Source organism: Passer domesticus, chromosome 2 (assembly GCF_036417665.1).
Source record: "Passer domesticus isolate bPasDom1 chromosome 2, bPasDom1.hap1, whole genome shotgun sequence".
Classification (NCBI taxonomy): domain Eukaryota; kingdom Metazoa; phylum Chordata; class Aves; order Passeriformes; family Passeridae; genus Passer; species Passer domesticus.
The window spans coordinates 69,608,458-69,629,962 of NC_087475.1; the positions used below are offsets into that span (position 1 = coordinate 69,608,458).

Below are 21,505 nucleotides of genomic sequence, written 5' to 3' on the forward strand. Positions count from 1 at the left end.
CATCCTCATCACAGCCCCATCCCAGGAGAGCTGGGCCTGGCCAAGATGGGATGAAGGAGATTTGGAGGCAAGAACCCAAGTGGGCAAGAGAGGAAGGGGAAAGTAAGGCCTGAAGGTGCCTCAAAACCACCAGGTGCTGGCAGGGTGAGGGCATCCCAGGGTTGTGGCTTCAATGTAGTGGCAGAGAAACCCTCCTTCTACCATTCTGGTCTCATTCACTCTGCTCTGAAGTATTCCCATTGCCCAGAGGGAAAATTAAGAAAACAGAGGTTTGAGTGGTTCTCTGCTGGTTCTTTATTTCATCCCTAGAAGATGAGTGCCAAGGGGAGACTGACACAGGAGTTTATCTCAGACTGATACAACAAAAAAGCAACAGTGAAGGGTGGCTGTCCTCTGAAACAACCTCAATTCCATGAGCTGCCATGCTGGTGATCCATGCTTCTGGGTGTAAGGACAGGCATTTTTACCTTTTTCTCCTACTCATGGAGCCATCTATCTCCCAGTCACGCAGCCTATCCCTTGGATTTGTGCTTGCTGACGAGTCTCCTTTCTCACTTACCTTTCGCTGACTGCTGGGAAACAGGCCAGGCAGTATGGCCATAGGTCATGAGCCAAAAACTCCTCTTCTGGGGCCAACACACTTGGAGTGTTTTTTATTTTTCTCACCAGTCCCGTGAGGCTGCTGGAGGATCTGGGTGCTGGGCTAGCTAGTTTTTGTTGGAACTAATTGCATCTGCATTTCTCACTAGGGCCCTACATATCCTAAGTGCTCTCCATGCTCTCCACAGCTATGAGAACTTCAGTCTTCCTCACACAGAGCTCACAGTTTAAAACCCAAGGTGGGAAATCACTAATTCATGTGATGGCTGCTCAGCCTTTGCCTCAGAAATTCATCAAAAAGATAATTTTCTCTAAGAGGGCCACAGGACACTGTGTGTACAGAAAAAGTTGGTAGAGGAAGGAGACCAGACAAATACAGCATTCTTGGAGGAAAAAAAAAAAAAGAAAGAAAAAGAAAGAAAAAAAAAATAGTATCTGTGTATGTCCCGTCAGTTAGGAAGGTTTACAAAGCAGCTTCACAATGAGAAACAGTGCCTGCTCCAGAGGTTTTACAGTCCCAGCAATCAGGATGAAATAGCAGGAGGGGGAAAGGCAGAAGCAGGAGACCTGTGATTCCCTGCCTTACACGGAGCAACTGTGCTCAGTTTGCAGGTCCAAGGCATTTTTAAGCCTATAAATAAACTGGGGACGTTAATGAAGGCATTAATCCCCGCTGGCCGCCGTCCCAGCTATTTTCAGCGGAGGTTACCTTGCCTCTCCCAGCAGAAGTAGGTCTCGAGGGGAGGCTCGGGATGCCGTGTGCCCGCGGCCACCGCCCTGGGCGGGAGGACACTGCCACCGTCCTTGGCAGCCCACCAGGAGGAGGTGTCCCAAGCACCAGCCCTCCTGGCTCCCAGCCTGCCGGGAAAACAGACGTCAGAGAATAAACAACGAGGAAAGGCAGAGTGCTGCCGGCTGCAGAGGGAGGCTGGTGGCTGCTCCTCCCTGCAGCCCTTACGGCACAGATGCCTTCTTCATCTCCAACAAGGAGATACCCCCGATGGAGACCCTCTGCTCCTCTGCAGCTGCTGGGAGCCTGCTCCCCCACCTCTGCCTTTGCAAGAGCAGAATTTGGCAGAAGGGAGAGCGTGGGAGGGGCAGGCCAGGCCATCCCGGCATGCTGGTCTAGGGCAGGGAATGGCCGGGTGCAGGTCCCTGCGGAGAACGAGACATCCTGCCCCGAGACAGCTTTCTGCCCCTCTGCATAGTCAGTGCTTTCCCCACACCCAGAGAGGGAGAAGAGCTCCCTTTCTCTTCCACCCAGGAGGAGCAGGAATGTCATGCACATGGATGGTAAAAGCGGCTTTTTTTCCTTCCTGCCGTGAGGAGAGAAGCCCCAGGACATCATTTGCTTGGGAAAAGAGCAGCCCAGCATTTGCCCTCAGTGCTCACTCGGCACCCAGAGCTGTTTGCCTGTGGGCAGTGTAGCCCTGAGGTTCATCTTACAAAGGTACCTCTTACAAATGCTTGCCTCATCTTACAAAGTATACCATGCTTTTGTTTATTTTACTATTTCTTTCACAATATGCCAGGAAGACATTTATTCCTAACAGTAAATGAGGTTCACACTCACTGAAAACTGATGCCTTTGAAAACCACGTCTACACACTGCTTTCCTTTGACCTGCCCCCTCAGGTATCCAAGCTGGTCACTTACCACCATGCAGGGTTAGAGAAATTAATGTTCCTGTACCACCAGAAAACACTGGCCAACATTTTCTTTTCTATTCTGCAATGAGCTCAAGATGTTGAGATGTTTGCCAAATAATATTACAAAAGAATTGTTCACACGCTGGTCCCAGGTGACATTTGGCTACTGTAGCTATTAGGACTTATTCTCCTGAAGCATTCAGTGGCACAGGACTTTTCCCCCAGTCTTCTCAGAAAATACACACTGTTTTCTGTTCTTTGTGTTGCTTAGTAATGTTTCCTGAATTCTTAATATCTATAGTGGTCTGACTGCCAGTTGCTCATAACGTACCATCTAGAAAGAACTAAGAAAAATTTGGATGTTTTTCTTACCTCCTTACAATGATATTTTGGGGCCAGAGGCAGCAATTTCTCTGTGGAAGACCCACTTCACTTGATGTAGCTTGCAGCTCACAAACAACACAAACTGTTCACTCTCAGGAACTGCTAAGAAATGCATTTCATTTACTTGAGTTTTGCTATTGTGTCTCAACTATATTCAATGGACAATCTGAAGACTTTACTTATGCTACAGCTTCCCTGCTGCAGTTCTGGCTGGCCTCTTTTAGGGACCATGCAGGATGTGACCATTTGAAGGTCTCTGGAGGCCTGGGTGGCTTGTGCATGGCAAAGTTTGGTCCTGCCGACAGCCACTTCGGCAAGCAGACACACACCTGGGTCCTGCACTGTGCACTGGCTCTGTGAAGCAGGGCTATGGACTCCTGTGTCAGTGGCAATCTGTGACACCAACCCCAGTGACAATTGACAGGAAATTTCTTTCCTACTTTAATGAGTCTACGTAGTGTTAAGCCATTTTTTGCAAAGCTGTCACAAAGGCTCCTGACTGATCCCTACTGCCTGTAACTGGTACTTTGGGAAGCCCATCAGCCCCATCGGCCTCTTGAGATTGCTCTTCCAAACCTGCTGATGAAGGGCAGCAGGGAGCAGGAACTGCAGGGATTCTTTGGCTCCACAGAAGTGTCTGTTGGTCACACCCCAGCAGCTTTGGCAGACTTGGTGCAGTTGTTATTAACTCCTAATCTCTGCTTGTGGACTTTTCTGGGCAGTTGCTAGGATGAGAATTTTCTTTATCAATGGAATTTCATCAGTTGGGTTTGCTTGACATCCACTAGCTTGTCAAATTCAGAGATACAGCCATCTAAATCTTATTGGTATAAACTGCAGCAACATCACTCTCAGGAGGAAAGTGGGGGGGAAGTATCCCCTCAAAGGTATTCTGTGTCTGGAGAAATTGCATGCCCAATAAGAAATCAAGATTGCAACTGCAATCTTGCAAAAGACACACAAGAGGTACTCCAGACAGACTTAACATTCACCTTGACAAAGTAATCAGCTTGTCAAGCAAAGGAAGTCATTTTGGCCAGAGTGGTCATGGAAGGTAACTAATATTCTCCACCTGCAGCATCAGTCAAATAAGGATTTAAAATATTACAAGAGAGGAAATCTGAAATGTTAGAGAAGAAAACATATACACAGGAGTGAAAACACCAGCATGTGATGGCCAAAAATGTAAAATAAATGCTAGAAATGTTTCATATTGACCAAATAAATAATAACCTGAAATGACGTGGTTTAGGCTTGTTTCATATGGTAAAGATATAGGCTAGCCTGGCCTCAGGCTAGTATTTTGCTTTCCCTAGAACTAAACAAAAGGCATCTGTTTATCTTGTCTATGAAAATGTCCTTGTCAGATGTCAGCTGAACTCTCTCTGGGCAGGTCACCTATCTCCTCCCAGCTTCAGAGGAGACCCATAAACCACTGTCCCTCAAACACGATACATCTGTGCATCCTGAGCAGTTATCCCTTCTCTTCCCTGAGCTGCCCAAGTTGTCTCAGAAGGCATAGACCTTCCCTATGCCTGGAAAATCCCGCTAGAGAAAAATGTCGTTGTTGGTAATAGTGATAATGGAAGACATCCCTGCAGCCCCCTGAACCCTCACAGGGTTACATTAAAAGTGCCTTTCATGGCAATACCAGGTACAAGAATTCCTTTTTGCTGACCCTGCTGCTCACCAGTCCTTCTGGTGGCTTCTGCAGGCACAGTCCTTCCTGGCACCAGCAGGAAAGTGCCAAGGACCAGCACCCAGAATGACCCAGTCATAAAATCCAGTGAAAACTTGTTTCTGCTTAGAAATAATCACCAGACAAAGAAAAGACCCAAGTCAGAGAATTCCCTGCTTGGCATACCAAAGATGAGGTGATGCACTGCAACTCAGAGGTAGAAGGGAGCAGCTAAAGCAGGAGTAGGCATTGCTGCCAAAGATTGGCTTCAGACTAAAGCCAGTGTTTCCACATTTCCAAAAAGATGGAGGGAAGAGTGACAGTGTCTGAGAAGGGCAATAGCTGGAGTGAGGTGGAGCTGAGCCCTGCACCAAGGCTTGAGTGAACCATACATGCAACCTCTGACTGACAGCATTGGTGTCTCCAGGGAAACCTAAGGACTCACGTTGATCTGCACATTTAGGAGAGCAAGAAAAGTAGTGATTATCAGATCAGTCATAGAAATGTAAAAATCTATCTTGTTAATGTTGACAATTAACTCTTATATTTGCCTGGGGAAAGGGGTCCTGGTGCCTTTCCTCTGGGATGCTCAGGTATGTGGCAGTGGAAGCCTATTGTTGCCTTCTGTAGGACCAGGACAACGCTGTGCTGGCAGGCAGGAAAATGATGTAGCTCTCTGGACCCAAGTGATGGCTGAGCAGGACACAGGAACATTGGAAATGCCCTCAGCTACACAAAAGTGATATTCCATCATGCTGCTGAGGCAGCAGAGCCTGCTCCTGCTGCTGCTCTGAGCAGGCTGTATTCACTGGTTTGGGTTTCTCAGAGTGCTGTGATGGTTGTGAGATTCAGTCTCTAATTAGGTCCCTGTAGTGGTGAGATTGCTTCCTTTATAACCACTCAGTGGGAACTGGTACTTTATCCTCTCTACTCAAATTTTTATGTCTTTCACCCTCATTTTCTCTCCAGTGCCCAGAGTCTCCAGTCCACTGGATGACAGCTGCAAAAGCCTCTGACATTCACTTTAAGGACGATTCTTTTCAGCTGCTTCACATTTCCTTTTGACAAGCTCTTCCAGTGATATTTACTGCAACTAATGAATTAACTCACAGCTGGACCACTTGCTAGCCTTTTCAGTCCAGAGCTGTTTTAAATCTTGATTAGCTGTTATGATTTGTAAATCTCACAGAACTGCTAAGTCCAAGCTTTCCTGTCTCACACTGTGATCAGGAGACTGTTCCCAGTCATGCAGAGCAGCAGTACACAGGCATTAGGCATTCAGGGGGACTCTACCTCTTCAGCAGGTAGCAAAACAGTGCATTATCCACAGGAAACAGTTCAATTCACAAGGAAAGTTATTTGGATAACTCATAGTGTGCCGGTTTTGCATGGCCTGGTTTTTGGTAGCAGGGGAGCCACAGAGGTGGCTTCTGTGAGAAGCTGCTGAAAGCTTCCACCATGTCCAGCAGAGCCAATGGCTGATGGCTCTGGAGATGGACATGCCACTGGTCAAGCCTGGGCTAATTAGGAAGGTTGGTAACACCTCTGTGATAACAGATTTAAGAAGAAAATCAAAACAAAGTGAGGTGTGTGTGCAGCATTAATTCCAGCTAGAGAAGAGGAGGAGGTGACAATGTGTGAGGGAAACAACATGGAGACACCATGGTCAGTGGAGAAGGAGGGGATGAGGTACTCCAGTGCCAGAGCCGATATTCCTCTGCAAGCTGTAGGGAAGGCATGGTGAGGCAGCTGTTCCTCTGTAGCCCATGAGGATCCATGGGGAATGCAGAGATCCACCCGTGGCCCGTGGGGGAAGTGCCCATGCTGGAGTGGATAGATGCCTGGAGGAGGCTGTGATCCAGTGGGAGACTCTATGGAGAGAGGGGGCTCTGCTTCCAGGCTGGACCGGCCTGTCCTTGGAGGACTGCACCCTGTGGCAGAGTGACCCACAGTGCAGCAGTTTTGGGGGGACTGTGTGCCCATGGGAGGGACTCACAGTGCAGCAGTTTTGGGGGAACTGCTGCTTGTGAGATTGGAAACACACTGGAGAAGTTCGTGGAGAACTGTCTCCTGTGGGAAGGGACCCCATGGTCTCCCTGAGCAGTGTAAGAAAATCTCGGGTGGTGAACTGATCAAATCCCCATGCCCTGTCTTCCTGCGCTGTCAGTGAAAAGGAGGGAGGGGGTTGGGGAAGAAAAGGTGTTTTAAGGGATTATTTTACTTCTCATTATCCTCCTCTGACTTTGTTAGTAATAAATTCACTTTACACTTCAATGCTGAGTCTCTTGCCCTTGGAGTGTTTTCTTCTAGTCCTTATCTCAACTCATGAACCTTTCATTAAAGTTTTCTCTCTTCTGCCCAGGAGTGGCAGGGGAGGATGAGTGAACAGATTTTGTGGGTGCTTGGTGTTTGGCACTGTCAAGCCACAATAGATTTTGGTGGAGAATGCAGGCACTGACAAGGACTTTGAGATAAGAATATTAATTCAGAGAAATGCTGGACAAAACAATTATTAAACTGTGTTATCAAGTAGAATGATAGTGGGGAATTTGCATTGTAGTGAAGGAATTGTAGTGAAGGGTCTAGGGGTGGATTTTGTGTAGTTTGTCCATTTTTGTTCTGTATTGTGATGATGTTATTTTTGGATCTGGTGTGGGGAACTTTTTTTTCCATCTCTTTCTGTTTAGTTTAGTTGTTTTTGTTGTTCTAAGTAAAGATTGTATGTTGGATGTGGACGATTTTTTACTGCAGACTTCCACAGTTGTTGCCAATCCTTATAAGCTGTTTGATACTGTTAATATAATTAGCCAGTACCGCTGTTATTCTGTGGAATTCATGGAATTTGTCATCATCCTAGTGCAAGACAAAAAACCTTTAGGTGAGGAGCTATTAAAATGTGCCCTGAGGCACCCAGTTCCTGGGCGGAAGGGTATGTGGAGGGATTTGGGCAGGCTCCTAGGGTGGTTATCATCTCCCATTGCCTGGAACTTTACTCCTGAGCAGGCAAACACCCCTAACACACTGGCCCCTGGACTGCTAGAAGGGAACCATTACACATGCTGAAGCCCTGCTTCCCAGAGGTGTCTGAGTTCGCTTGCTGATGGGAAGTCGCGACTGACTTTTCCCTTTGCTTATGCACATGCAGGTTCTCACTTATTTATTTTCTTTCACTGTAATAAAACTGCCTTATCTCACCCACTGGCTGCTCTCCGTCTTATTGTCTCTCCTGTCCCATTGGCTTAGTGGGCACCTAGCATGCAGCCAGGGTCAACCCACTACAGAGAGCTGGAAAAGAGAAGGCCTTAATATTTATGTGTGAAAAAATATGCAACGCAGTGTAGACAACATTTCACAACATCTTGCACAAGTGATATTACACAAATGCATCTTTCTCCACTTTATTTTGCAGATCCTCTTTTCTCCTTCTAACTTCTGAGGACATCCTGAGCAATGAACAACAGCCCAACATTTCAAATTAGGATCCTTACTTGAGTTCCTAAATACAATTAGTCTGATTTGTATAGATTCTGCCCTCTCAAGTCCCAAGACACTTACAGGGTCAGCAAATCAGGACCTTTGTATTTTGGCAACTAACTGCATTTAGGAATCTAAATTTTCAGTGATTTGAATTCCAACTCTAAAATTCTGGCCTGGAAGTAAGCATCAAACTGGAATTTGTAGCCCAGGGGCTGGGAATACACCAGTCATTGCCTAAGTTCAGGATGAAAAGTCAACACACATGGAGACTTTTCACTTATCAGAAGACTTACAGCAAAACAGGAAGTTATTAATATCAGAGCCTGAACTGACTTGAGAGTCAGACAATATCAAACAGAAGGTGTCTCCCCTTTTTCCTGTTTATCTCTTGCTAGCTCAGAAGACAGGGGAGATGAAGAGGCAAAGAGTTTCATAATTTGGTGCTACAAGGCAGTGAAATTGAACCGACAGGCTGTACATCATTACACAAAGTATATGGCATCACTTTCCTCAAGTCTTTAAAGCTTTTCCTGTACTTTTAAACAAACAGGGAAGCTATTTTGAAATGATGGGGTGGAACATGACAAAATAATGCAGTGCAATGGCATGCAGGAGTTTAGACAAAATGAAACTACAGGGGAGGGTAATATGCTGCCTTGTTATAGTTATCTTAGGAAAACACTGGAAGTAAAGAACTTTCTCTTGAGAAAGTGTCATTTGATTTTTAAATAACACAGGTCATTAGGACTACAGTTTCACATTGTGTCTGCATGATGGTTTATCAAAGCAAGATCAAGTTACTGGCAGGGTCCTGGGAGGAAGCTCCAGGGTAAAGAAAAAATACTGTACAGAGCAGCTTACCACCACACAGCGCAGAAATGAGTAAAACTTTCTGAACTCATGGCCCAGCCTCATCACACACCAGACTGCATTCAGCTCTCTGTTTTCACTGCTGCCTAACACAGTATTTTCTTTCAAACAAGGACAATTTAAAAAACTGCCCTTTCTAAAAGGGAACTGGACACAGTCCCTCCTTGAAAGACAAGATCAAGCAGGAAGCCCTCCACTGAGAACTAGCAAGGTCAAAAATGGAGTGCCAACCTGTTGGGATGTAGGGTCATTGGCTGTCTGAGCTCTTCTCTATTTTGTCAGCCACTGTGGAGGTGAGAGGGCCAGGGAGCTGCCTCCCTGGCCTCTATGTTTGTGGAGAATTTATTAAAAGACTCATGCTGGGCACAGAAATATTGGCACTGAGCAGGCAAAAGGCAAACCCCAAGAATATTTATTTGTTTTGACTTATGATTGGGCAGGTCATACTTCCTAGTGTAACCTGGCTGTTCTCTAGAACACAAAACACTTTAAGTAGGTGTCAAATCCCTGGGAAAGGTTTCCTTTCTTTTGGAGAAACAGATTTCATGTGAGGATTCATTCACTGGCTGCTTTCACTTTTTCAGTCATCTAGAGATTTGGTCCTCTTTTTTTTCCATCCTATCTTGCTGAGCCACTCACAGCCAGATGAAATAAATTCCTAGAAGGAGACCACTTCCACAGAGCCTTACACCTCTCAATTTACACTGAAACAAAACCTGTTTATACATGTAGAAGATTAAAAAAAATAGAGGTGCATCTTCTTTTCTGTCCTTAATAAGGTTTCAGCTGCAAACACAAGGCAAGAGCCACATTTTCTTTCCACTGAGGTTGCCGATGTCAAACAAAAACATCACAAATTTCATTGCTGCTTAAAGGAGATCTGCTGTACATGACTTGCAGGAACCACTACCTCTGACAAGATTTGTTAACTACAGTACTGATGTACACAGTGTAATCCTCAGGGGAAGGCCCAGCAGTCAGCTGTCCCCCCAGAATGGCCTCTTTTCCCCACTCAGGCCACTTTAGGAGTGCTGGGTAAGGAGGGGTACAGCAGGTAGCTTCCAGGCTCCCAGATAGATCCTTTTGTGATCCCCATAGCTCATGGAGGAAGAGAGGAAGAACTGTATCAGATGAAATGGAGCTAGGCAAGACAAAAGAGTGGTTACTAGCAAATGGAAAAGAATTCTATAAATAACGATATGAATAGTTTTCATGTTTAAGCAAGAAATGTAAGAGGTATGAAATGAAGCAGAATTAAGAAAAAGCATTCTGCAGAGTGAATTAGAGAGATTTACAGCACAATATCAGCTCCCTGTGCAGCTCAGGTCAAACATTGCTTTGCATTTGAAAGTCAGCTACACGGATTACTCAGAAGGATCGCCTTTGCTGTCCATCGCCTATGGTAAAAAGGTAATGCAGACCAAACCACTTCAGGGCCTGATATGACTCTCTCTCATACTGTAGCTGAATTCCTCACAGGTATTAATCTCACACACATCAGGAGCATGGAAACACATTCTTCCTTGGAGAATGAGAGACAAAAGGCAGAAGGATGGGACCACCTTACTCAAGGGAGTCACTGGCAAGGCAGAAACCTGAATGTAGATCATCCAAGCTCCAAGCTAGCATCTGAACTTCTAGACACACCCTCTTCTCCCTCAAAATGTGAGAAAAGAAGAAATAAAACCAAAACCATACCACAGTGGTTTGAGTCATTTGAGAGTCCTGGCTGCAACCTCCCACACAGCAATCACCGCACAATCTTGGCTGCTTTCAGCATTGCCATCTTACCTTTCCCTCTCAGGCTTTCTCTTGTGTTCTGGCATAAACTGGGAGCTGCCTGAGGCAGAAGCTGTTTAAGCTTCCCCATTATTTTGCATGTAACATGAAGTATCATGGGGTGTCTCACAGGTTTTGACTCTAAATTGAGTTTTTGAGAGAGAGTCAAATTACTTAATGTCACTTGAGTCTGCCTCCTGAAGCTTTTCCACACCTAGGAGCAGCTGGCAGAAGCAGTGGAAGTGAGCAAGAGCCATCTGTGCACACTGCTCAGGTTTTACTACTTCTGCTCACCCTGAGATTTTTGTTATCAGGGAAACTATTTAGGCTGCAGGAAATAGCTCTTGAGGGCAACAAGGATCTGGCTAGTGAGTCTGTCCTTAGGCCAGGCAAGCATAAAAGATGTGCAAACAGCAGCAGCTGCTTTGTAGGAACGAGGCCCTGCAAATTTTTTAATGCACATTGATGTCTGAAGCGTTGCTGTGAAGGATTTATGCAATAGATATGTGACTGTGTTCCTGTTCCACTCCTAACTATTCCTGTGTGTCTCCTCTCTCACTGACCTTCAAGGCTGTCCTCAGAATACAGTGATACATACTGTTCCTGAGGAGTCTTGGGAGAGAATGTAGAGGGCATAGATTTGCTTCAAAGCAGATCTTCAAACATCTGTTTGTACTTAAGAGCAGGAAAATTCAGCACGCTACAGCACATAGCTGCCTGTAGCTTCAAGGCAAACGCAAATGCTACGAGGTATTAAAGACTCATAAACATAAACAAGATAGCCTGGAGCAGCTTATCAGTTAGGTGGTAATGGGTGGGAAAGGCTCATTGTATATTTAAGGCCGAGGCATTTTCCCACTGATTTTTGCCATGTTAGTAGTGGGCCAGGGAGAGGAAAACTCTCATGTAATTTAGCCAGGAAATACTGCTCAGGTCAGTCAGTCCTGACTCTCTCCTGCTGTGGTTCCTGCTGGCTGTTGCATGGGGGTGCAAGGACAGTCTCTGGCCAGACACCCTCTGAGTCAGGAGGGGAAAGACACAACTGCTCATGCCAGCTCCATTCCTGACAGCCAGGCCACCACTCCAGCAGGTTACCCCTGTAGCAGAACAGAGATTACACTGAAGGAGAAGGGACTTCCCCAGCAGCAGAGCCTTGCTTGCTGGCCATGCAGGAGCATCAGGGGAAGGCTCTGGCCCTAGATTATTGTCTGGGTGGAAAACAAATGAGCAGATGAAGACACTGTCACCTGCTACTGTTTGACATCAGTCTGTGACCACAGGGAAGAGTGGCACTGAGACACTTTTACCACTACCTGAGAGACAGATAACATGATTAATCTGATAGAAGCTGGTGGTGTTTCAGTCCCCTCCACACTGTCTAGGTGAATGAGAAGAAATTTTAGCTGGCTTGAAGTCTCTACATAATTTTGTATTAGCATCAGATGACTGCTACTTCTGGTGTAAAGGAGGGGACAGGAACATGGGGCAGGATCTGTTAGGACTTGAGGCACTGAAGCAGAGCTGTTCTAGGTGGGCATAAGCCATTATAGACAACATCTGAGTATGTCTAGTTCACAGTCTTCTGTTTAGTCTAATCCCACCTCCTTGGAGATTTCAACTCAAATGCCATTTGGAGCAGCTTTGCCCTGGACATATGCTGTCTTCTGCCAGCTCCACTGCAGGGACTGCAATCTTTGCCAGCAGAGCAGTAAAAGCAGCTGGGTGGGTCCTCTTCAGTCTCCTCACCATCGCTTGTTAGAGCTCATTTGTCAGAGCCCTAAATCACAACACAAACACTAGAAATCAACCCAAAATGGATAGGGCTAGACCACAAGACCCGAAAATTCTCTAAAAATGTGCAATCTAGTTCACTAAATAGTGCCTTCCTTGGGACAGATAACTTGGGTTCTCCAAGCAAAACAGTGTCAACAAGAAAAGCATTTTACACCAATATTTTTGGCAGTATAGAAACATCCCTGTATATTACAGTACTTACTACAAGGGCAGAAGATTCCAATGTAGATCCACATTCACTTTTACATATCTAGAGTTGAAGGCAGGGGGGTTTCAGTCATGTTGAGCTAATGTGACTGAGCCAGCAGGAATTAAAGCTATGCTCTTTCCTGCCTGTTGAGACATGGTGAGAGAAAGCAGCTACTTTAAATCAAAGGGTCCAGATTCAGGGAGGTACTCCAGCTAGAAATCAGAAGCCAGTTTACAGATACTTTGATAACTTGGGCTTTTATTGTTCCACAGGCCCCCAAGATCAGTTGGTGAGGGCTGGGTAAGTTTCCTCATATGGTATTTGAAGGCAAAGACAATCTACATTTGCTTCCCACAGGCAAGCCCAGGCAGCTACAGCGTGTTATAAAAAGAGGAGATTAAAAGCAAGTTTTGTAGCACTACTGTATGAAAAGATACAATCGGTTCTACCATTAGGAGTTAGGATTGAAAATCTGATGTAGGCACCTTTGAATCACTAGTTTTGTCAAGAATATCCCATGCTTTGTCCTGTCTTGAAAACTGAATTGTTTAGCTATTAAAAGAGATTAATGTAATCTCTGTGTCTATGAAATTGGATTTTTAAGCTGTTTGCTTACTGTGCTATCTCCATGCAGTGAACGAGACCTCTGCTGCTTTTCATGTTGCTATAATTACAGGTCCCACCTTGTCTCAGCCCAGCGTGTGCTGGCATTGCCAGCAGGACAAAGTGCCTGGCAGGCTGCAGGAGGAGGCACGTAGATGGCAGGGAGAGGGAAGCCTCTGTTCCACAGAGGCCACCGGTGATGTACCGTGCTGTTTTGGACCCCTCAGTGTGAGCAGACCCAGTCAGAGGGGTACTGAGACAGCTGGGGCAGAGCTACGAGCTAGGAGCAGAGGCTGAGCGAGTTGGGTGGGTTTAGTGCAGAGACAGGGAGATGGAGGGGTAATTCCACAGGACCCTATTGCAAATCACACCTCCCTCAGGAGGAGACTGACAGACCCCAATCCATCCTGCAAGCAGCAGATGGACAAATGGGGGGCAACAAACCCAGGCTGGAGCTTGGGAGAAGAGAATGGACATTAGCAGAAAACATGTCCCAGAGAGGGACACTCTGCATTCTCCATCATTGGAGGGTTTCAAGACTTGACTAGACAATGCCAAAGCTGACTTGATGTAATGTGATAGTGCTGTGCTAAGTAGGAGCCTGGATGACCTTGGGCCTTCACAGGACTCTTCCAACCAACACTTTTGTGCTTCTTTTCTTTTCCTAGTGAAGGAAATGAACACTCTTCAGCTCCACGGATACCTGTATTTTTATGCCAAGTAAGGAGCTGGTCCTGCAGTCTTCTTTCCAAGAAGCTAGCAGTAGAGGTTAAGAAATCCTAGCCTCTCTCCACCCATCCTTCTCCCACAAGCAGCAGTGTGTTTTGCCCACCTCCAGTCTCCACTTTGCTGCAGAAACATGGCTTGTGGTCCTGTGAGCATGATCTAGCCATGAGTGTTGACAGTCCAATTGCTTCACTCAGAACTAAACAGTAGAAGAAGAGATATCCCAGGGCAGGAGGCAATTGTTGATGGGAATTCTGCTTGTCATCAGCTAACCCAGACCATGTCTCCTTGCAGCAGGTTCTGTTCACTTGAGGATCCTGGCACAGTTACTTTATGGCTGCTTCCACTCATGCACACCACAGACACTTCAGCAGGCTCCTTTTCTGCTAACAGAGGGATCATGAAGCATCCTCTGGTCACCTGAAGCAATTTCTCTCTCTAGCCAGAGATCTGAAAATCCATACAACTCCAACCTTTACAATGTTTGCTATCCCCTGTATGTCTTCTGCCAACTTCCCTCTCTCTTGGGAAAAGGGGATCTATTTGCTGAGTTTTTATTCACTCACCATGGCAGACAAGCTTCTGACAAGCCATCTCTCTGCAGTGCTGCAGCCTTACCCTGCTGTCCTGCACAGATATGGGGTAAAAAAAGACCCAAACAAAACAGTTTTAAAATTGTTATTTTTTCCTTTTTGCAGCAGATGAAAATCTAACTTGCTTTCTCTTTCCCAGAAGTAATCTTGATGGCAGTAGCTTGAGAAGAGCCCCAGCAGTAGCAAGGTCCTTGTTAATGACTGATTGCTCCAGGGCAGGGGCTGATTTGGTGCTCTGATACAGGGAGAAGGGCAGAAGAGAAAGAAGTGAAATGAACGGGTGCCTGTAGTTGTTATGCTTCTCCTGATGTATCTGGCAGGGACTGCAGAAATGGCTGGGTGACCAATGGGAGCGCTTGTGTAACATGGGGAGCCCCACACTCCAAAACACCACAGGCACAGACCGTGTCATCACCAGCAACAAGCTGTCCAACACTGGTGGAAGGGACAAAGAACCAGCATGTGTCCTCTGCTCTCAGACAGAAAAATAATCTTTTGTATTTCTCTTTCTTTTGGACTTTGTAAACAGTTTGAGACTGTTTATATACAGCTTGTTTTGTCCAGTTGGATACATCTGGGTTACTTGTTCCATCTGTTCTCTTCAGTTTTAGGCACCTCTGAACTAATTGCTGTTTCTTTGACCAAGCTTTTGCCCTCTGAGTTCCATAATGCATCAACAGCACACCCATACACAGCCCCAGTACCACCCTCAAAGCCTCCCAGGGCTCTGAGATGCCCTCAAGGCCAGATCCAAACCTCAAAGTGAAGACATGGCACAAAAGTGCTGCCTCAGGGCTCCTCTCCACCCATGAGTGTTCTGGCAGCTGAGTGCCTGTGCTAGCCTTTTCACCCCAAACTGTATTCAGCCCATGATGACTTGGTCCCAGCAGCTCTGTTAGTTCTCCACACGTGGCAGACAGCAGCCCTACAACCTCTGTTCACTGTGCCAGGTACTGACAGGGCCAGGCATTCTGGGGAGCTCTGCAGCAGCAGTATTGTGGTGGCTATGATGAACCTAATTAAAAGAGACTGAATGGAGACAGAAGCAAAGGCAAAGATGGCATCATTGAAAGTTCCCTCAGAGCTGCACTAGCACCAAACACTAGCACTTTGCTGAAATGTGCTGCCATTAGAAAATACACCTGCATGTACCATATTTTCCAGTTTCAGGGAGATTGCTCTGGAGCTGGAGGAGTACCTGGTAAGTACTGGGAACTGACAACGTTTTATATGTACACACAGCTTTACATGGTCTTTTTGGTATCTGAACATTTGCTGCTGCTTAAAAGACAACCCTGTTCTGATCTACCAACCAAGAGGATCTTGAGTATTGGTTTTAAAGGCACGTGGATAGGCCGGAATGCAGTCATAGAATCATAGAATCATTTGGAAAAGAATTATAACAGCATTGGATACCACTGTTAACCCAGCAGGTCCAAGTGCACCAAGTGCACTAAACCATGTCCCTCAGTGCCACAGCTACATGTCTGTTAAATACTTTCAGGAACAGTGACTCCACTACTTCCTTAGACAGCCTGTTCCAGTGCTTGACAATTCCTTTGGTGAACAAATTTTTCCAAGTATTAGGGGAAAAGATCCTTTTCCCCCTCTGGGACAGGTGTGCTCCATCTGTCACCAGTGGCCCCGCTGTCATGTAAACTGACCTTTGATCAAAATCCCCCAAATGTTGTGGGTGACACCAGGCTCAGAGACAGGCACTGATCTGTTGTCTCTTCCTATTTCTTTCCTTATCATCCCCTGCAATTGGTAGGATAAGGGAGAACACTGCCTGTGGTCCAGATCCCTTAACCAGTTGTCCCAAAGCTCTGATGTGTCTCCTGATTGCCTTTGGACTTCCTGGTGCAACTTTGTTTCTGCCTACCTGAAAATTAATAGTGGAGAACAATCTGAGGGTAAGAAGCTTTCTCTTCACATCTTTAACCCATGTCCCAGACAGGCAGCAGACCTCCCTCAGAAGTGTTCCAGCCAGCATATTGGGTCTTCTTGTCTCTTCAGAAGGGAGTCCTCCATGGCAATGACCTGTCTCTTTTTCTTCATGGACACAGTTTTGACACATGTTGACTTAACCTTGGTGACAGCTCCATCCAAGATGAGACACTATCCCCATTTCTCAGTTCTGCTAGCAGAGCCTTATAACCATACCTGCTCCTGGCACTACATGATCCTACCTATATCCATCTATTTTTTCTTGCAGTCTAATGCTTTGGAGCATGTATGTCTTGCTCCTTGCTCAAAGTCCAATGCAGCATGATCCTGGTTATGAGCATTTGCTCTCAGGGACCGTAACATTAACAAAATACCTGGTCATATTATTAATAAAAACCATCCACATATCTATAGAATTATTAGTTAATGCTGCTTTCCCTTTGGCTAGTATAGCACAGCTAAGTTATAAAGACAGATTTGTATTGGTAAGTCTTCCAGACCAAAGCCGCAGATCATATTTGCCATCAGCAACGTGTTGTTGAGAGTATAAACTGAAAACTCAGTAGTCACCAACCAATAACATTGCCTGAGCACCAGAAAACATGGAAAAGTTCTTGACTCTGGCCTAATAGGGCTGCCACTTAGATGTTTTTGAAATTTAATTCAGCAAATGTCATCATTCCTAATACAAACCATCTTGCGGTGAGCATGCTTTTGAGTGCTCAAAGCAAAGCAGAAAGGAGCACTGGAACCCTGAGGAGTTAGGAATTATTCCCATATTAGGTACTATTTCCACAATGAAATGCACTCCCAGTTTATCCATTTTAATTATGCCAATTTATTGTATTTATGGACTAGGGGATGTGTGTTTAGATTAAAACCTCATTTTTGTAGGTGCTACATGAACAAGTCATGATATAGTCCCTGTTCCTGCAGACTCCAATGCAGTGCCACAGTGACCTGGAAGCAGAAGATAAAGGACAGTACCAATGGGGAGAATGTGCAAATTGATGTGCCTAGCAAAAAAAACCACATTCTTCAGAGCAGGAAAAGATTTGCTTTTCAGGAGAAAACTGTACAATGTGAAAATGCTCATGGTCTATACAGACATCATGTTTTTATTTAAGGATGGGTGAAGTGCTTATGAAATGAGACAAATAAAAAGCCTGAGAAATTTCAGTTTTTTCCATCAAGAGAACAAATATATCAGGTTGTTCCACAGTGACCTGTCAAGCCTAAATTTAAAAGGGAAGAAGAGGACAGTTCAGGCTCTGTACCCATTGCAGCATGCTCTCTGTGTTCCCACTTCCATCAACATCATGATCCTCACCACTGCCATCTCCCCATCCTTGGAAAAAGGGGCTAAGAAATACTACTCACAGACTTCAGGTGTGACATTAATCCACCCACTGTCTGCAGTGACTTATGATAGCACCTTGCATTTTCCAAAGAGATTTTGGAATGGAGGAGCCTGAAAGTAATTGTTAATGTGTGGAAGTCTTGCGTAAATGAGTCTGTTTGAAGACAGGGCTGAATTGTGTAGCTAGAAAGCCATGAAGGACTTCAGGATACACCTCCACTGCACCAAGTGAAGGTGGTCTGCAGAGCCCAAGGTGCCCCCAGGGCTAGAATCAGCATAGCCAGGTTGATCAAAGCCTGGCTGAACAAGCTTTGCTCTTTTGCTGCTGTGTAATGCAGTGCCAATGCAGACACACACCCCTTCCTACCCTCACAGCACCCCTGCATGGCACTGCACAGCAGCACACGGTGGTTCCAGCTGGAAACAGCTGCTGTGGGTGTGGTGTGGACACATCTGCAAGTGCTCACATCCCCCTGTCTATGCTGGGACCTCGGTCACTCCTCACTTCTCTGAGATGACCTCAGGATCTGTTTCACAGGTGCTGGTAGGACCCAAGGGGGCAGGTGGGACACCCAAAATAGCCTTAAATTCAGTGTGGGGGATGGAAAGGCAGCTGAGAGAACAAGCAGTGGTGAGACCAGATGCTGAAATCTGAAGGTATAGGCAGCAGATTATTAATGAAGAGGCTTGTTTAAGTGTCTTGGTAATGTGGCAGTGAGAAACCTTGTTATTACTGCTTTCAGCACAGAGTGCATATACAACATGGTATTGTGAAATCTTGAAATCTTTGTACACAAATACAGTAGGAAAAGAAAAAAAGAAAAACTTGGCCATATTTCTGAATATACTCACTTATTCTGAAAACAATATTACAGCCAGAACAGGCCTGCTATATTCAATTCTCATGCCCAAGTCCTCATACCTGGCTTAATAATCATAATGAACTATGAGGGAAAGGTAAATACTCTTCATTCCACATCTCTGAGGATAATAGTAAGAAGGAAGAGATTTCAAACATTGTTAATGACTTGTAGAGCAGCACATTGCTTAAAACATTGACTATGAGCCAAGAAATACCCCTCAAGGCTGCAATCAAAAACAGTTTTTGGCTCTGTGCTGTGAACAGAAACTTTATTTGATCAACAGAATTATTGCAACAGACTTGCTGTTGAGAGTCTGGAAGCTCATTCCTAATGTGGCACCCCTCACTAAGGCTAAATCTCCTGCATGGGAAAGCTCTGGGCTCATGAAATGCAGCTCTGGCTCTCAGCTTCAAGTTAATTGTGATGACCACTGAGGAGAGTTGAGTTCTGTGCCTGGCTGGCACAGAAGTTTGTGTAACTTTTCATGGGGAAATAAGAGAGATCTGAGACTGGCAAAAATACTCCTCTCTGTTTTTGCAAGTAGCTGTTGATTTGGGAGAATGAAATCAGCTGAACTGTTTCTTGTGAAGAGCTTCAGCCTATTGCCCTCAGCAGCAGTACAAGTACAGGGGCAATCTCTGACCTATAGGCCTTGCCAGGCTAAGAAGAAAACAGATGTGGATTAGCCCCCCTCCTGGCCAGAAAAAAACACCCACCTGCCAGAGAATATTGGCAGGGAGAAAAGGAAGGAACTGAAAATTAATTTTTAATAGAGTTTCTCAGAAAAATGGCAGACCTGAAATACCAAAGTATTTCAGACTCTTTTATTTTATTTTTTTTTAATGCAAAGTAGACATTTCAGTTGAAATCTGGAAAACTGAAGGTCTATTACTCCTATAAATATCTGCCATCAGAAATGGGTTTCCTGCTGGCATCACTAAGGAAAAAAAGAGTTCTGAGTAGAAAGGGGGTTGTTAATATCAGAAAGTAATTTTCAACAAGAAACAACAATCTCTACTGATCTGAAAAAAACAAAAAAATTATACTGACTGCTCCTGAATACCACACACTCAACCCCATCCAACTAATTGCTCAGGGACCTATGGATAATTGGCATCTCCATGCTGACAGTTTGGTGATCTGGCAAAAGAGAACCTTCCACAACCAGGGGAATAAATTTTTTAAAATTTTAGAGGCCCCTGTTCAGCAAAAAGAAGCCAGCAGTGCACAGAGACCTCAGCCTGTGTCAGAGACACAAGATGCAAACCAGACACGAGCTGCCTGGAATTTCAGACTAGCATGCCACAGGAGAGAGTCCTAGAGCCCAGAGAAGCAATTAGGTGCTCACATAAACCATGATCAAGAAGACCAGAACACCAAAAAACTAAGAAAGCTAGAAATAAACAAATTTTGGGGATATGATGTGTGCTGACTGATATCGAAACACTAGAACAGCTTGCCCAGAAAAGTGGATGTCCATCACTGGAAATGTTAAAAGACAGGTTGGATGATCCAGTGAAAGAATGTCCCTGCCCACAGCAGTGGGGGTGGACCAGATGATCCTTGAAGGTCTTTTCCAACCCAAACAAAGTTATCAATTTTATGATTTCTTACTTCAGCACAGAAAGCCTAAAAATTCCTGGTTCTGACAGTCTGAACTGCCATCATAAACAATGTGCCTTTTCCAAATATTTTTTTCAAACAGAGGAACACTAACATCAAATTTTTTTCCCCAAAAAATGGGAAACTCAAAGAGTTTCCAATGAGTTTTAGAGATTGTGACTTACTCAAATCCAGGCATTATGAAAAGAGGGGACAATAAATTGTTATGTTCAAAGATGTACCTTTCCAACAAGAGGGAAGATAGAGTAGCAAAGTACAGAAGTGGGGAAACACTGGGAAAGGGGAAAAGCAAGCATGAGTCCAGTGCTGCCTTCAGGCTTTATGTTTGACAGAAACAAAACAAGACTCCATAGAAAAATAGGATTTTTTTTGTATGGGGAATATTATGTGATTGTTACACCTGATTCCTGCTTCAAAAAACATGCAGGGTCTCCCTTGCTTGGCAATGGCTGCAGGTAGAAGCATCCACAGCAATTTAACACCAGTGAGCCCTGCAGAAAGAGTGGAGAGGATGCCACTGCTGCAGGAACAACTTTGTAAGCAGTCAAAGCCCGTAAGGAAAGGTAGTACCTACTACTGTGAACAAAAAGCTCATTTGTAATTAAAAGCAAATCCCAAGAAGACTGTGTTGCATCAGTTGGAAGCACACATGGATTTAGGACAAAGTGGGAGATCTCTAAGGCTGACACTTGTGTCTTCTGCCTCAATATGCCCAGAGAGGTGCCTAAACACAATCCTGTGCCATGTGCTCTCGATGGCCCTGCTTAGAGCAGGGAGTTGGACCAGATGCCCCACTGGGGTCCCTTCCAGCCTGACACATCCCGTGATTCTGTGGTACTCAGGAATTAACCCTGAGGTAAGACACAGGCATTTCACACCCCCAATGCTCCCTTGACAGGATGTTGAGGACCAACAGTGCAGCACTGGTTCCTACTCGTGCCTCTGTGTAACCATGGATCTGTGCCTGGACTCCAGGTCTGTAAATACAACACTCAGATCAGGTGCAGGCCTGGTCCCTGGCCAGCTCCAGCAGCAGAGCCCTGTGCAGGTATCTCAGAGGCTTGCTCAAAGGCAGTCACTGATGCAGAGGCTCCCCCCATTATCCACAGGAACTCCTGAGACCAGGAGAAGTGCCTGCTGGGCTGACATGGCCCAGTACATTGCACACTGTCTCAGAGACACACCACAAGCAGGGCCATGGTTATTTCCACCCCATCAGGAAATGGGTGTCCCCATGTTCTCCTTACACAGGCTCTGCATGGCTCCCTCGATCCCCAGAGTTCCTGCTTGCCAAGGAGGGAAAGGAGCCTAATGGCAACACTGTGGCTCCCTAGCATGGGTAACATTTGATGGCTCAGGAGAGCTGAGA

The 21,505-nt window shown here is 45.5% G+C and overlaps 2 long non-coding RNA genes across 5 annotated transcripts in view; one reads left to right on the forward strand and one right to left on the reverse strand.

The window, feature by feature from the left end:
* The window catches only part of LOC135294180 (uncharacterized), a 72,674-nt gene that overhangs the window by 14,147 nt on the left and 37,022 nt on the right, over positions 1 to 21,505 (reverse strand). For 2 of the 4 annotated variants that reach the window (XR_010356340.1, XR_010356339.1), the window contains exon 3: positions 1,310 to 1,458. The exons of the other annotated variants lie outside the window; for them this stretch is intronic. This is a non-coding gene — a long non-coding RNA (uncharacterized LOC135294180). The remainder of the gene's footprint in view (positions 1 to 1,309; positions 1,459 to 21,505) is intronic. 4 annotated transcript variants of the gene reach the window in all.
* Positions 15,788 to 17,620, forward strand: LOC135294181 (uncharacterized). Its single transcript, XR_010356342.1, has 3 exons — positions 15,788 to 15,961; positions 16,115 to 16,256; positions 17,185 to 17,620. It is a non-coding gene; the product is annotated as an uncharacterized LOC135294181 (long non-coding RNA).